Source organism: Octodon degus, unplaced genomic scaffold (assembly GCF_000260255.1).
Source record: "Octodon degus isolate 3935 unplaced genomic scaffold, OctDeg1.0 scaffold00065, whole genome shotgun sequence".
NCBI lineage: Eukaryota > Metazoa > Chordata > Mammalia > Rodentia > Octodontidae > Octodon > Octodon degus.
The window spans coordinates 10,004,874-10,020,739 of record NW_004524641.1 but is presented as its reverse complement, the minus strand read 5'-3'; the positions used below and the strand labels follow the sequence as shown (position 1 = coordinate 10,020,739).

At 43.4% G+C, this 15,866-nt stretch overlaps 1 protein-coding gene and 1 pseudogene across 4 annotated transcripts in view; both read left to right on the top strand.

The window, feature by feature from the left end:
- Myo3b (myosin IIIB) overlaps positions 1–15,866 on the top strand; it is a 472,753-nt gene that overhangs the window by 123,341 nt on the left and 333,546 nt on the right. The window lies entirely within an intron of this gene.
- On the top strand, positions 5,675–6,502 carry LOC105742667 (annotated as a pseudogene).

The following is a 15,866-nucleotide window of genomic DNA, read 5'->3' as shown; positions in this document are numbered from 1 at the left end:
GCTCGAAGTTGCCATTCTTGCTGGAGCCCTGGTCCCCTTGTGAGGGTCCCTATGTTCCCTGTGCTGCTCTTGTTCCTGTCTTTCTCTGCCTGAGATGTGCTGCTCTCGCAGAACCTTTCTTGTCCCTCCAGGCACACAGTGGCTGTCCATGTGACCCACACTTAGGCCATCTAACCTTTAATGACAGGGTCATAATGTCAGCCAGAGTTTTCAGAGACCTGGACCCAGGGACCAAGTGGAGGCTCACCATAGCCTTGTGATGGGGACACTGACGCCAGCCTTCCTGGACTGCGTGCTGTGCCCCTTCACACCCTGTGCCAATCATTGTGCCACGCTGAGCTTCCCTTTCCTGCTGTGTAAAGTGAGAATTTGGACCATTTGCTTGCGAGGGAGGGAGGGCTATGGATGACATACAATGTATAGATAGTGGGAATGGCTTAGGCTTAAACATGCAGCACCCAGTATGTAGATAAGAGCTCTGAAGAGAGTTAAAAAGGAGTGGGAGAGAATCTAGCAATTGTCTCATCTGAGGCAGGGAGAAACTTGTTTGTTCTAACCCAGAAAATCCCGAGTACAAAAGGGAGAAGCCTGCAGCCCTGTAGGTGCTGTGGCTGCACCGTCCTCAGGGCCAGCCTGGGCCAGCTCTCATCTTGCTGCTGTCGGGGACAGTGATTTCATTCTCGGAGCTGAGCATTCAGAATGTTCCTCCGAGCAAGCTAGTTTGTACAGATATGCAGCCGACTGCCTGGACCCCAGATTGGGTTTTAATGTAAGCAACCCTGATATTTTAGGAACACTTTTTTTTAAAATACTGAATCCATGTTGATGGTTCCACCCCCTCCTGATAAGACCTCTCTTCCTCTCTACTCCCACCCCTTGGCTGCCTTCTCATCCTGGCAGCTGTGGGAAGATTTCTTTCCAGCTGTCCATCAAATCTTCAAAAGCTAGCCGGGATGTAATTGTAATCTATTTTCCACTCCTCAATAGTGGTGGGTAAACACACACACACACACACACACACACACACACACACACACACACAGAGCTCAAAATTGCAGGGAGATAGGAGCCAGAGCTGCCTCGTGACTCACACAAAGCCCCACATGGATAATTACTGCCATTCATTACTGGCCCAGGAAAGAAAGCAGGGTCTGGTTGGGTTTCAGTGAACCAGAAGCTTGATGAGTAAGAGGGTGAAAATGGGGAGCTGTGCTCCTCCCTCACCCCATTACATGCCATTTCCAGAAAAGCAACATCCCGCTGACCACTCTCCTCCCAAGTCTGATCTTCTATTGTGCTGAGTTAGTGTGCAGTTTAGAATCAGTTTTGTGGCCAAATTCTGCCCAGCACCTCTCCCCCAAAGCCTCCATAACCTTGAGCCAGCTGGATTTGGGAGTTTTCCTGGATGCAGGGTCACTGGGCTCAGTTTCTCTAATTCATGTATGCATTCAACCAGCAGCTGTCATGAAGTCACATGAAGAGTCATGAAGAGAGCCAATTCTGTGGGCATTGTCAAAGTGGCATCCATGCAGGAGTGGATGTCACTCCTTGTCCACCTCAGCCCCTGCCAAGGGATACCGCCTACAGCCAGGCCACTGTGCCATTTGTTGGCTCTTCCCACAAGCATCCTTTCCCTCCCCTGTGTTCCCTTGGTTTTGCTCTGCTTTATTTCCTTTCATTAGATCTTTTATTTATTGTTAATAAGAAACATGATTAAGGTGGGGGGATATATACAAAAGCACATAGATGTCGGCTCTCAGTGCAGAGTTCCGTGTGTTGTTTGTAGGTAGTTCAGTTCAGATGAACGAATGAATGAACTTGACATTAAGAAACCATGTATTTTAGATGAACTGTCTTGGGATAGCCTGGGGTAGGGGGGCAACAAATTCTGGTTAAAGAGGAAGATTTGGGTGAGTTGAGAGATTGGCAATCCTTCTAGAATGGGAAGAGTTGGAAGAAAAACATCCTGTGCTAGTGCTGTGAATGGATCTCTGTGAGGAACAGACATTCAAGAATGCACTGAGTATGTACTATGTATGCCTTTGCTTCTATATTGCTCAGCACTACCCAGATCTGTCTTCACAGTGGTCCTCAAGGGTGGTTGAGCAGTATCAAGCTCTTTCTATGCAATCAGCTGGGCTCTGCTGGAGCTCATTGACTGCATGGCATTTGTGTGGGCAGCTAAGACCCTTCCAAATGCTTTGGAGATGTCCGGTTTTGCTGCAGATAAATACATGGTATTGTTTTTACTGTTGTATCCTGTCATACTTCAGCTCTTAAAAAAATACCACAAGACAGAGGGAGGGCAGAGAAAAGAGATACAAAAGGAATTAAGGTATGCATTTACTTGTTCCAACTCTACACAATGAATGTAAACATTATGTACTGCAAACATATAAAAAAAAAGTGAAGATGATCAAGAGATGGATGGAGGGAGGGAGGAGGGAAGGGATGATATAAAAGAATTAAAATGTACTATGTATGCCTTTACCAATTTCCCACAAGGGCTATAAATATTATATACTATACTGGGTATATCCTCGCAAGCCCATTTTGCTCATGAGGAAAATGAGGTTTAGAGACACTAAGGAACTGCACAGGCCCACCCAGATAGAAAATAGTGAAGTGGGCACTCGACCCAGGCAATGTGACCTCTGGGTTCACGCTGTCAAACTCTCCCAGCCATAGCTTTTCCCCGCACCTGGAACTCTGGTTCAGACACGTGTCTGGAAAGATCAGATTCTCTCTTATGGTCCAGCAGATCAGTGCAAATGTGGCCTCAGAGTGACAGAAGCTTGAGCTCTTTCAGAGATCATTCTACAGCTCAGTTAGTAGATTATTTTTGTAAATGGCAGAATTACTATTCATAGTTACTGCTTTTCTTGTTCTCTGTACTAAGGCTTAAACCCAGGGCCTTATACTGAGCTACATCCATAGCCTGTTTTTGACATTGTTTTGTTCTGAGATGAGGTTTCTCTAAGTGATTAAGCTGCCCAGGCTGGGCTTCAACTTGCAATTCTCCTACCTGAGCCCCCCAGAGTATGGGAGATATGAGCCACCATGTCAGGTTTATTATTCCATTTTTAGGTGAAACAATTTGTAAAGTAGTCCATACTCATTATTCTCAGAGTTAGAATCTTCCAAAGATGTATATATTCAGATGTATATATGTGTGCATGACATATCTGGTTTAAAGCAGGTAATTATTTTAATTATTTTGGGTGTACCAATCCACTGAATTCTTCCCAAGTTACTCTGAAACCAAGGTATTCCTAGGAGAATCAATTGAAGGTCTTCAGATGATGTCTGCTTGGAGCATTTGTGCTTCCAAAAAGCCCCTTTTGGTTGTTGTTTCCAAGAACAATCTTCCCTATTCATAAAATCTTCCTTTTAAAACCTGAAAAGGTCATCCTGTCTACCTGTATGTGCCTGGGTGGCAAATCTTAGATCATATTTCTGTCTTCACAGATCCGTAGAGGATGCCACCCACCTAACTTGGTAGCTTGCCAGTCCTAATAATCCAGATAGTTGGCACATACTTTCTTGTGTGCAGTTCACATCTCTCCCGCTGCCTTGGCTCATTCCATCTGACAGTCATGGTGCTGATGTCACTGTGCTCACGGTTCTTTCCCCAAGGCCAGGAAACCACTGCTTTTTATAGCCGAGTCAGTTGTTACGGTCACATTCCAATTTCCTTAAGTGCTTCCATCTTGAGCAGGCCTCTGAGTCCCAGTTTTCATAATGTGGCTGAGGAGCTGTGTGAATGCCATCTGTTTGCAGGAATGGGGCCACTGGTGGCTGCATGCTTGACTCTGAAGATGGCATGTGTGTCTGAATCAAGATTTGAGATCTAACAGAGCTGGCCTTGGACACCTAGGCTGACTGTTACATTGTAGGGAGATGTGGCCATTTGCAGCTAATTGGATGGAAACACGAGCCTGGAGTGGCATTTCTACAGCGGTTCTTGCTTATTGAGTATAACTGCTGTACTCTGACTAAAGCATGGGAGTAATAGGATCAAATTAGGCAAAGCTACTTAGATGGAATAGCAGGGAAGTTTCCCTAATGAAGAGATCTGATAGACCATGCAATAGTCTTCCCCAGGAAGGCTGGTCTCATTGAGATGTGGTTATTTACCGAGAAACCAAATTGTCCCCCTCTGGATGCATCTTGGGCCATTTTCATTTTTGCTTGTGACTTTGATTTAATTGGAAGAGTGTCTCACATCTGTTGTTGACTACCTTAGGCTGTGTTACTCAAATTCTAGTTCTGTCAGAGTCACTTTGTGAGCTTGCTAAAATGCAGATGCCTGGCCTTGTCTGTAGACATTGTGTTTTGTTAGGTCTGGCCATAGTGTGGGACCTTCTTGTTCTCTAGATTTTCTGGATGATTCTTGTGCAGAGAGGCTATAAGCTGTTTTGAAAATAGGACTACTTCTGAAAGGTTCCAGGTCCTGCAGGAAATGCAGCTGTGTGCTTTGATTTGTCCTGTATCTTCATCCTAATCGCTTACTCTATACCTTCACAACTAGACTGTCTAAGCTTGAAGATGGAAAGAAATGTCTGGCGAAGGTCAGGAGATTACTGAGAAAAGAGTCATTTTCTCAGGGGTCCTTCCTACTCAATCAGGCATTCCCAGTGGTTCTAAAGGGCAGCTGGTGAAGGCCAGTGTCTCCCCAAATTCCATGACATATTAAAAGCTCTTGGAAATCACAGGGTTCCATTGTCAAGTAAGCATGAGAGACACTGCAAAAGTACTGCAGGAACCAGATTTCTTTCCTGCAGGCTTCCCAGAGTCTTTATCAGAAGGAAAACAGCCACTTCTCAAATTTTTGGTAAGAGAATTTCTCATGGGATTGATGATTCATGGAATTTACTAAAAAAACTCAGTGAGAAGAAACCAAGTTCTACTTAGTTTGCAAGCTCAACTCTTACCCAAATAGCTGAGTAACTTTTGCTATGCCCTTTATGTTCTTTGACCTTTTTTTAAAATCTCTGAAATAGTAGTTGTAGAACAGAGCTACTCACCTCATGGCAGAGATGTAAAAAAGAAACAGAGGAAGAGGCTGGGAGCCCCACTGTCCCCTTCAAGGGCACAGCCCAATGCCTAGAGCCCTCCCACTAGGCCACACCTCTTAGAGTTTCTACCACTTCTCCCAGGGCTAGGACTTGCTGACCAGCCTTTAATACATGGGCCTTTGGGCAACATTTACAATATAATCTTAGCAGAAGGCTAGAAAAATCTATACCATGTGTCAAGCTTCTCATTAAATCAGCTATGCTTAGCTTTCATGGTGTAATTGTAGTATAAGTTAGACAAACTAAAATATAATAATAGGACAGAAAGAGTGAACCTTGAGAAGAAAGACTGCAAGATCACATATGTGGGGTTAGTTGGGTATAGGATTCAAAACTAATTCTAGACCTTATCTGCCAGGAATGACCAAATGTAAAGTAAATTGTTTCAGTTCACACAGGTAATGAATAAATGTCGGTGCATAGACTTGAATTCACAAAGTTTGATTCCAGAGCTGAGCTCTTTTTCACCACTATAAATTTCTTCTGCTTTCCTGTTTCCGGCTGCATGGAGGCAGCTTGTGCATCTGGGACACTCCAAAGTTAGGACTTCGCTTTGCATATCTGAGGCTACCTGCGGTGGCTCTGCAGCTGTCATCATGCTGTAGAATGAATATATTGAATTACATCGTAAATGCTATGGGTATTGTTTGGATTACCATGAGAAAAAGAGAAAGAAGAGAAGTTGAGAGGCTCATGAAAGTTCAAAGAAGGCAAAAATAAATAAATAAATAAATAAATAAACAAGGTTGACCTGAAGGCTAAATTCTACCACAGACAGTACCATGCAGAGAAAATACAAATGAAGAAGACTACCAAGATGCACAAAAAGAGAAACACCAAACAACAGAATGATGAAAAGACTCCACAAGGAGCAGTACCTGCCTACCTGCTGGACAGAGAGGGACAGTCTCGTACAAAAATACTTTCTAACAGAAACAAAAAGGCGGGAAAATGGGAAGTTCCTCTGCCCAAAGTTCATGCCCAAGGAGAAATGGAAGTATTAAAAGTTATTCAAACTGGAAAGAGAAAAAAGAAGGCATGGAAAAGGATGGTTACCAAAGTCTGCTTTATTGGAGATAGCTTTACAAGAAAACCACCTAAATATGAAAGATCCATTAGGTCAATGGGCTTACATTTTAAGAAGGCCCATGTAACACATCCTGAACTGAAAGCCACCTTTTCCCTGCCAATACTTGGTGTGAAAAAGAATCCTTCATCACCACTGTATACAACTTTGGGTGCTATTACCAAAGGAACAGTGATTGAGGTGAACGTGAGTGAGTTGGGCCTTGTGACACAAGGAGGCAAGGTTATTTGGGGTAAATATGCTCAGGTAGCCAACAGTCCTGAAAATGATGGACACATCAATGCAGTCTTACTAGTCTGACAGATGTTTCATACAGTGACTTCTTACATTTATTGAAGACTACAGACCAATCAGGAAAACCATAATTTGAATACTGCTGCACAGCTGTCATGACTACATTCATCAAGAAAGCTATTTATTAAACTGTAAAAACATTAAAATGGCCTAGTTTTACAAATTGGTCTTTTATTAGGGGTCTGCTAAGGGCTTATGTGTTGGTGAGATTGAACCATTTGAAAAAGTAAACATAAGTCCTCGCGTTAAGCAGTGGGTACTCAGCAACACAGATCTCTCATTCCTAAAAAGCTACCAGTATTTAAAGTCAGTGCAAACTTAATTTCGGGGTCTAGGGCTAGGAAATCTGCTGAAGCTATTCTGTCTTATCATTTTTCATTAGTTCTAAAAAAAAAAGTAATGTTTAAGTTTATTCTCAATATACTCTATTTATAATACTTTAAGGGTGGCATTAGAAGTTTATTTAGATAATTCCAACTTGGTTACACTGATGCCCTGAAAAGAAACTTTATTTACAGTTAAATAATAAAAGAGGGCTATATGTTAGGTGTGCGACTCAAGTTTTGTGATCTGAATTAAATGGTCATGGCTTGAAAAAAAAATTTTCTTCTGTTTCACTGCAATGAAATGAAAAAATCCAATATAGCACTCAGTAGATTTGAGATCACACACACACACACACACACACACACACACACACGTACGTGCATGCACACACACACACACACACATACACACACGGTGATCAAAATATACAGTTAATATTTATTTATTTATTTTGTGGTACCAGGGATTGAACTCAGGACCTTGCGCTTGCCGGCCAAGTGCTTATTCTACTGAACTATCTCCCAGCCTCAATATTTATATTTTTTAAAGTATTACAATAAAAGACACATTGCCACCAATCCCCCTAAGATACTCCCCTTGTTTTCAACACACGTGTCTTACTATTCTTGCCACTTCCTGAAGCAGTTCTGGAAGCCTCTTTCATGAGTGTCATTACACAGGTATAATAAAAAAATGTGAATGCTGCTGCCGAGTGCCATCTAGCAAAAATGCAGGCTTATGATGTCTGGCCCACCTTATTCAGCAAGCCTTCTGGCTCTTCCCTAAAGTCAAAACAGTCACGGAAGGTAAACATTTTTAATTGATTCAGAACATCAAGGCAAGACTGGCGTGGTGGCACAAGCCTGCATTCCCAGTGCTGGGGAGACTGAAAACAGGAGGATCACTATGAGTCCAATCTGTGTAGTAAGACCCTGTACTAAATACATAACATCAAGGCAGCTGTGACAATACAACTGCAGACACTCACAAAGGAGGACAGCTGGAACTGCTTCAGAAAGTGGCAGGAATGGGAGATAGCTCGGCCATCTAAGCACCTGCTTGGCAAGCTTAAGGACCTGGGTTCAATCCTTGTCACCACATGATATCCTGCCCCGGATCCCGGGCGTGCTGTGCCAGCCACCAAAACCAGGCCTGGTGGCTCACACCTGTAATCCCAATGCTGGAGAGGCTGAGACAGGAGGATCACTACCTATCTGAGCTATGTACCAAATAAATAAATAAATAAATGAAAGATTTTTTAAAAATTAAGAAAGTGATGGGGTTAAGTACATTCAAAGTGAGAGTGGGGATATTAATGGTAACGTGTCTTTTATTGTATTACTTTTTACCACATCGAACATAAACATGTATTCATGTATTTTATATATACTAATATGTATATCTGGAGAGCTAGTGAGTGAAAACAACCCAAATTTGATGAAAAGCATTAGTCTATACAAGTGAGAAGCACAACAAACCCAAAGTAGGATAAATACAAAGAGACTGACACTGCTATACATTGTATTCAAATACTTTTAAAAAACCAAGAAAGGTTTGAAGTGGCAAGGGAAAAGCACCTGGTTAGGAACAGGGTAGCCTCAGTGGGACTAACGGCTGGCTTTGCATCTGACAAATGAAGTCAGAAGGTATTGCAGTGACATATTCAAAGTGCTGGGGAAAAAAACGGTCAACCAAGAATTTTACATCTAGCAAAACTACCATTCAAAAAACTAAGAGAAGAGCCAGGTGTGGCAGTACCTGCCTGCGGACCTAGGTACTTAGGAGACCTAGGCAGGAGGATCGCTTGAGTTCCAAGATTGAAGACCACTCTGGAAACCGCAGTGAGATCCTCATCTCACAAATAAAAGGAGAAGGAGAAGAAAACAAAAGGCAAGAAAAAGTAGTCTCAGAGAATAATAAAAAAAGATGGAGAGATATTGTTTTGTTAGCTGACCACCTTACTAGTTTTCCTTCAGGTTGAAGAAAATGATGGCAAATTGTAACTGCATTCCACAATAACAAAGAGCACCAGAAATGGTGACTATGCAGGCTCATGTGAAAGGTAACTGGTGCTTTCTGAGCTGGGTGTGGTGGTGCTTGCCTGTAATCCCAGCACTCAGGAGGCTGAGGCAAGGGCATGAGCAAGATTCGAGGCCAGCCTGGGTACATAGTGAGACCCTGTCTCAAAATTTATATGCTAGAGCTGGCCAAATAGCTCAGCAGATTAAAGCACCTGCAAGCAGGCGCAGGGGCCAGGGGGTTTGATCCCCTGGCCTGCCATGCCAGCCCTGCCCCCGGGGGTGCACTGAGATGGAAATTGAAACTGGGCATGGTGGTGCGAGCCTGTAATCCCAGCTCTTGGGAGGCTGTAAACAGGCAGATTACTGCGAGTCCAATCTAGTAGTGAGACCCTGAACACCCTGTAGATCCTTCCCTAAAAATACAAAAAAATTATATTATATATATAATTTTATATAATTATATTTATAATGTATATTTGTTATATATTTAAGTGTGCTTATACTTAAATACATTTTAAAAGATCTGTATATCTACATCTCTGTATAAGTAAAAATATATGCTACAGAGCCTATAAAGCCATTCTCAAATTACAAATATATAAATACTACAGACAATGTTCTCTGGCCACAAACAAACAAAAAAATACAGAAACCAAAAAGTTTCTACTGGGGAAGGCAGTAAAAACAAAAGTAAAAGAAAAAACCCAAAATTTCCTACTAACAGGGTATAAAAAAGCAAAGCTTTGTTTAACAATTTAATTTAAGAAAATCTCAGTGGAAATAAAAGTATAGATGGAAAATTATTATCAAAATGTTGCATATTAAAATTATTACTGTATGTCAGAATTAGAAATCATGAGAAATAGTTAAAGCAGGGATTAGAGGCAAATTCATAGCCCCACAGACTTGTGTTAATAATCAAGAGAGAATGAAAATAAGTAAATTAAGTTTCTAATCCCCAAAATTCAAATTTTTTAAAAAGCAAAATTTTAATAAATGAATGAAGCAGAAAATAGAAAACCAATATAGACATCTTTAACTTTTTTGGATAAAAACAATAAAATAGATGAATCATTAACCTAATTTAAAAAAAAAATTCAGTTTAAATTCACAAAAGAAAAAAAAGGAAGAGGGGCCGGGGAGATGGCTCAGTAGAATAAGTGCTTCCCTAGTAAGCGCAAGGGCCTGAGTTCAATCCCCAGTTCCGCCAAAAAGAAAAAAAGAAGGAAGGAAGCACCAACAGAGGAGAGATTAAAAGAATCCTGGGGGCTACTTAGCTCAGGCCCTTGCAGATTCGCTCAGGTGAATGCGTCCTTGGAGGAACATACACAAGAATGGCCCCATGAAAGAGACTGCAGGATTGCTTCACCACTGGCCCGAGACTTCTTGTGTACTCACTGTGTTTCTCATGGCTTGATGTTGATGTGCTTATTTTTCATCTTGATCAACATGCCGTACCAGGGATCCACTCCCCGCTTTGCTGAGTATGTTCGTGTAGATAGACTTGCTGGCGTCACGCATTCTCACTAGAACAGCAGCTATGCTGTGATTATACAGCACAGTTGCTTCCTACCTAGACCACCTCTGCTCCAGAAGGAGACAACTGGTTGATTTTTAAAAGAGGAATCTGTGAAATAAATACAAATTCACTCATCTGTATGCCTCAGCATCCCTCACCCATATTTCTGTCCTTTCAAAAGGTTGCTAGGCAACCAGGTAGAAAAAAATGGCCGAAGCCCTTGTAAAGAGAAGACATGGTTATAAAATCAGAAAAATGGATGTGGGCTTTCTCACTTGGGTCGCCTTTATAAGCTGCCGAGACTTGTGACATAATCAATTAAGTAGCAATTATTGCAGTTGAGCTCGAGGCTCCTGAAAACAATGGGCTGTAATCTGACTTGCTGGAGTCGTGACCCAAGCCTTTGGGGCTGTGAGGATGGGTGGTGGGGTGGTGGTAAGGGGATGGGTGTTCAGTGCTTCCTCGTATGTCAGTTTCTCTGCCTGAGTCTGTACAAATCCATTGTTGAGTTAGCACCATCTTTATAGAGCTTTCTTGAAGCTCACTGTTGTTCATGTCCAAGCTTCCCGAGGCAGCGCTGCTGCTTCTCCCCTGGCATTCCATGCATGCGCCTGATTTTCAGGGGGGCCTGTCTGCCTGTGCTTCTGGGAGCGCTGGCATGTGCGCTGTCCCTGGTGGCCCAGGCTCAGATCGCTCAAAGGAATCGCGCAGCCCTGCTACCTGGTGTGCGTGCCAGGGTCTGTTCACGGTGACAGGTGTCGACGTTCAGCTGCTAATTTTCCCCATTAGAGACAATGTGGTAGGATCTGATGCTGCAATCTGTTCATCTGAGATCTGCCCTGATTTTTCCTGTCTAGAATGTATCACTGACTTTATGGAAACAATAAAAGAAAGGAGAGATACACAATCCTCTCTTAAATGATTTTGCTTTGTTGGGGGCTGGGGACTCATAGTATTCGATTTCTTTTTGTCTATTATAAATTTATTAACAATGTGCTGTAATTAGGTACATGGCTGTGCCTTGGAGGACAAATGGAGCTTGGTGAACTGTGACGTTGGTCTGATTATGGTAAAATGACCCATTTGATTTACCAGCTGTGACTTTGGAGGGAGCTGAATGACAGAAAAGACATACAACTCAGCAGATGAATCCTTCTGTGTTCCCTCGTACCGATTGTCCTGTATCCCAGACAAAATGTTCTTTGGATTTGCTGGCTGACGGCTTGGTAATCTGAAAGGTACCAAGCTCACATGGACTTGATGCTGAGAGGTGACCAGGCTATTACTGCTTTCCTGTTTCCATTAATGTGACAGAAATTGCTCTGAAAGAATTGCAAAATGTCCCACTGTCTTGTTAACCAAGAGCAATCCCTAATTTGGGGAGCAGGGTGGTGCAGTTGCTTTGTCTGATTTTGAAACCTGGCCACACAGTTACCAGTTTCTGAACTTCTCTAAGCCTTGCTTTTCTCATCTGTAAAATGGGTATTTGTGTATTTGCCTCACAGGACTTATGTGTTGATAAAATGAGTAAATTCTTAGCACAGCTCTCACACAGTGAGCTGTCAAGCAACTTAACTATTGCTAGCCCCGGGACCCAGAAGTTATCCAGCTTACGGAGAAACCCTGGGCTCCTTCCTTGCCTGAGGGAGCAAAGGGAGGAACCACTCTGACCCCCTCTGACTACTCCTTCCCACCCTAGCTCTCATTCCTGCAGGGATAGGAAACGGACTCAGAAGGAAAGGAAGTTTCCTTTCCTTGATCCGTGATCCCAGCAAACGAGTCTGGCCACTTGAGTTTTACTGATTCATTTGTCTTCCCATGAGGGGAGAAATCTTAGTGACAGAGGGATGGAAGGGGTGCAGGGCTCCTGCATCATGCGACTGTCTCCCACAAGGCTGGAAATATGGGGCTATCCTTGTGGCCCCATCCCAGTGCTGAGCCCCTTTCTCTCAATTTTATTCTCAACTTTGATTCTTTCTGAAGACAGTTTGGGGCGGCAGGAATTTACAGTAGGAGGCCTCCTGGCATGTCCCTACTTCCATAAGGAACTTCTGTGACACAAAGCAATGAGTCTTAATGAGGAATTTTGTGGCCTGCGGTAAGAACAGATTTTTTTTTTTTTTAAGTGGAGAAAAAGGCTTCCCCTGGCCTCTTCATTACCTCTCAAATATATCCAGCTTTAACTTGATTGCTTGAAGCTGCCTATTTAAGACTGAAATGAAAATTTCTCAAAATAATGTGTTTTACTTTTTCAAAAAAGGGCGCACTGGCACGCGCCTGGCCTCCCACCGCTCTCATTCTCTTTGCTCCGCTGCCACATCAGCCCTTTCGGCTCCCGCTCTTTTCTGCTCAGGGTGGTGGGCTGGGGGAACTTTCCCCTCCGCTGAGTGGCAGATATTAAGCTTTGTCGGTAGAGGGCACTGGAAGGCCACTGCAGGAAAAAAGGCGCGCTGCCTCCAGTACTCCTGGCTTTGTGTCTTCTTCTCGGGCAGCACTTTGAACACTCTGTGGCACACGGAGCGCGCCTTCCAGCGGATTCTCCAGGCACCCCGTGGGGTGCCTTCCCATTGAGTGTCCAAGGCAGTGGCTCTTCTGCCAGCCAGCCCTGGCGCTGTCACCTCAGAGAACCTTTCAGCTTCTTGCACCATTGCCAGTCCTTCCCCATGAGGTCTGAATCTTACTGTGGGTTTGGGATGGGTTCTCTTTGAAATGTGTTGCTCCTTGGGTTCCGTCTCCCCCAGAGGCTGTGGCTTCTTCCGGTATCTGTTCTTTAGAGTACTCTTTTCTACTCAGTGTCTCATCCCCAGTCACAAATGAATCATTCTTTAAATACATCTAATTTTCTCTGTTCAAATTCCTGGGAAGGGGGGCAGTTCTGCCTACTCATCAACCCTGACCCTGAATGTCCTGGATCTTCCAGGTCCTGAAGTGACTTTTTTAAAAAATGAATTTAGGACAGGGTGTACAGGGTCTCAAAACATAGATTGGACTCCTAGTGATTCTCCTGTTTTCAGCCTCCCAAGAGTTGGGATTACAGTCGCATGCCACCATGCCCAGTCTCAATCACTGTCTCAGCATGCCCCAGGGGGCAAGGCCGGCACAGCATGCCAGGAATTGGGCATCTGCAGTCTGCTGAAGCAGGCACTTTAGTCTGCTGAGCTGTCTGGCCAGCTCTCTGAAGTGACTTATGTGGATGGTGAATGTAGGGAGCCACGCGACAGGCACGGCTCTGCTAGTTTCCTCTTTCTCTGGGACTCTGTGAGCCAGCCTGATTGCTATCTGCAGAGCAAGCTCAGTGGCCAAGGTTCTACCTTGGGAGGGGTCTTTCCAGGCCTTGGCCATGCCAGCGGGGACTATCAAGTTCAGCTTTCTAGGGCTGGTGAGATGGCTCAGTGGTCTGAAGCACCTACTTAGAACAAGCTTAGCAAAAGAGCACAGGGACCGCGGTTCAATCCCCCAGCACCACATGCCAGCCAACCCCGCCCCCTGGTGGGCTGAACTGGCCACACACACACACACACACACACACACACACAAATAAATAAAACATTTAAAAAAAAAAAAAGTTCAGCTTTCTAGGCTGAGGCAATGCCCTCCTCATAGCTGAAATCCATGTTCTCCAAGGTCAGTTGCATTGGTAACAAGTGTACTATTTAGAGCCCACCTGCTTTTTACCTTGTTCGTTGAACAAGGCAAGTTCAGAACCTGGCAAGAAAAAACCCTATCTCTCATTGTCTCCCATCTTTCCCTAATGATTTTCATACAAAAATAGTTTAAACTGACCACCAGAGAAAATGATGGTGACTCTAGGAAATTGTAGTATGTTTGACCCATAGCTTTGCCTGTCCCTTGTCCTTTAGCCATATCACTGTCATTTCATCACACTGAAAGATTTATTTCTTTTCATAAATTGGTTTCAATACAATCCAAAGAATCCGTATCAGCAGCCCAGAATTTAATAATGGGGAGACATTTAGAGAACAACATGACCTATTTAAAACACACCTTTTTCAAGTCATGAATTTTTAAAAATCACGCACTTAAAAATGAAGAGTTTTGAGATTTCTACTCTCCATGAGGGACCCTGTAGGATAGAAGTCATTAGCCAGCCCTAGGGCAAGGTCTACTCTGCCACACCAGACAGTAACAGATTCGATGGTGTTGCTGCACTTGTGCTGAAGGAGGAAAATAAGCAATGGATGCCAGCCAATGAGTGCACTGGCGCAGATGTTGGGCCACACAGCCACTCGTCCCTCGGTCATCACAGTTGATATGGCACCTTCCCTTGTCCTTGACTTTGCTCTGCACTTTATGTACATTGGTAAGCTGCCCTGTCCTGTGTGTTTGCATAAAGAGAGGACAGAAGAGGGAGAGGTACCCAAATGAGCTTCAGAGAGAATGAGAAGATGCATCGCATGCCTTCTATGAACGTTTGCAATGCTGGTAGCCAGGGATTCGTAGAGCTTGCTAATACCCTTCCCCTGCAAGCATAAGCTGGGGATAATAATACTCATCACATGGAACACAAGCACTGACCTTCTGAGCTGACCTTGGAAGCCAACCTGTGCCTGGCTGAAAAGCCAGGAAGTGAGCACTTTGTCACTTACTGACTATGAAGGGTGAAGGATGGGTTTATTCTGAGCCATGCAATTTGATGTACAAACTTTATGGCTTGAAACTGTTGATGATGTTAGTTAAGCTCCAGGATGAGCTAGGTTATGAAGAACTAGAATCAAAATATCAACAAGCTTGAAATTTAAGTAGGTATCTTTGCTTTTTCTCTATTCTCTATAACTAATTCAGTTATTATGGGGTAAAATATAATTACTAATCATAAAACCTCTCCTTTCTTAGGCAGTGGTGGTCTAAAGCTGAGATATGATTTAGCTGCTTTTTGTCTCTGTTTTCTTCTAGATAACTCCCCCGCCACACACACTCTTTTTAAGCCTCTTCTTTCCTGCCTGGATATGCAGCATGGTTATCTTTTCCTACCTGGAACAATGTTATAATCTTTTATGTGTAAGGTGCAGTGTATACATTGTGATATGAGTTTACCCTCTCTCCCTCCTTCCCTTCCTCATTCCCTCTCTTCCTTGCTACCTCTCTTCCTCTCTTCTGTTCTGCCCCCCCCCCTTTAGTGTATTTGGTACAGGGCCTCACTATGCAGCTCAAACTCATAGTGATCCTCCTCTTTTTAACCTCCCTAGTGCGGGGATTATAGGCATGTGCCACCACACCTGGTCTTGATGGCTGGCTTAGTGTGCCCCAGTATGGGGCAAGTGGGGCATGTGGTGCCAGGGATTGAACTGTGGTCCTTGTGCTTGTCTAAGCTGGCACTTAGTCCACTGAACTATCTCACCGGCCCTCTTGGTTTTTGTTTTATGAGACAGGATCTTTCTGTGTTTCAGAGTATTCTTGAATTTGTAATCTTCCTATCATAGCCTTATATTACTAATTTCTGTATCATTTTTGTATCATTTGTTTATTTTCTGATTTAAAAGAAATAGCTTCAATTCTTTTTTTGTTTGTTTGTTTTTTTT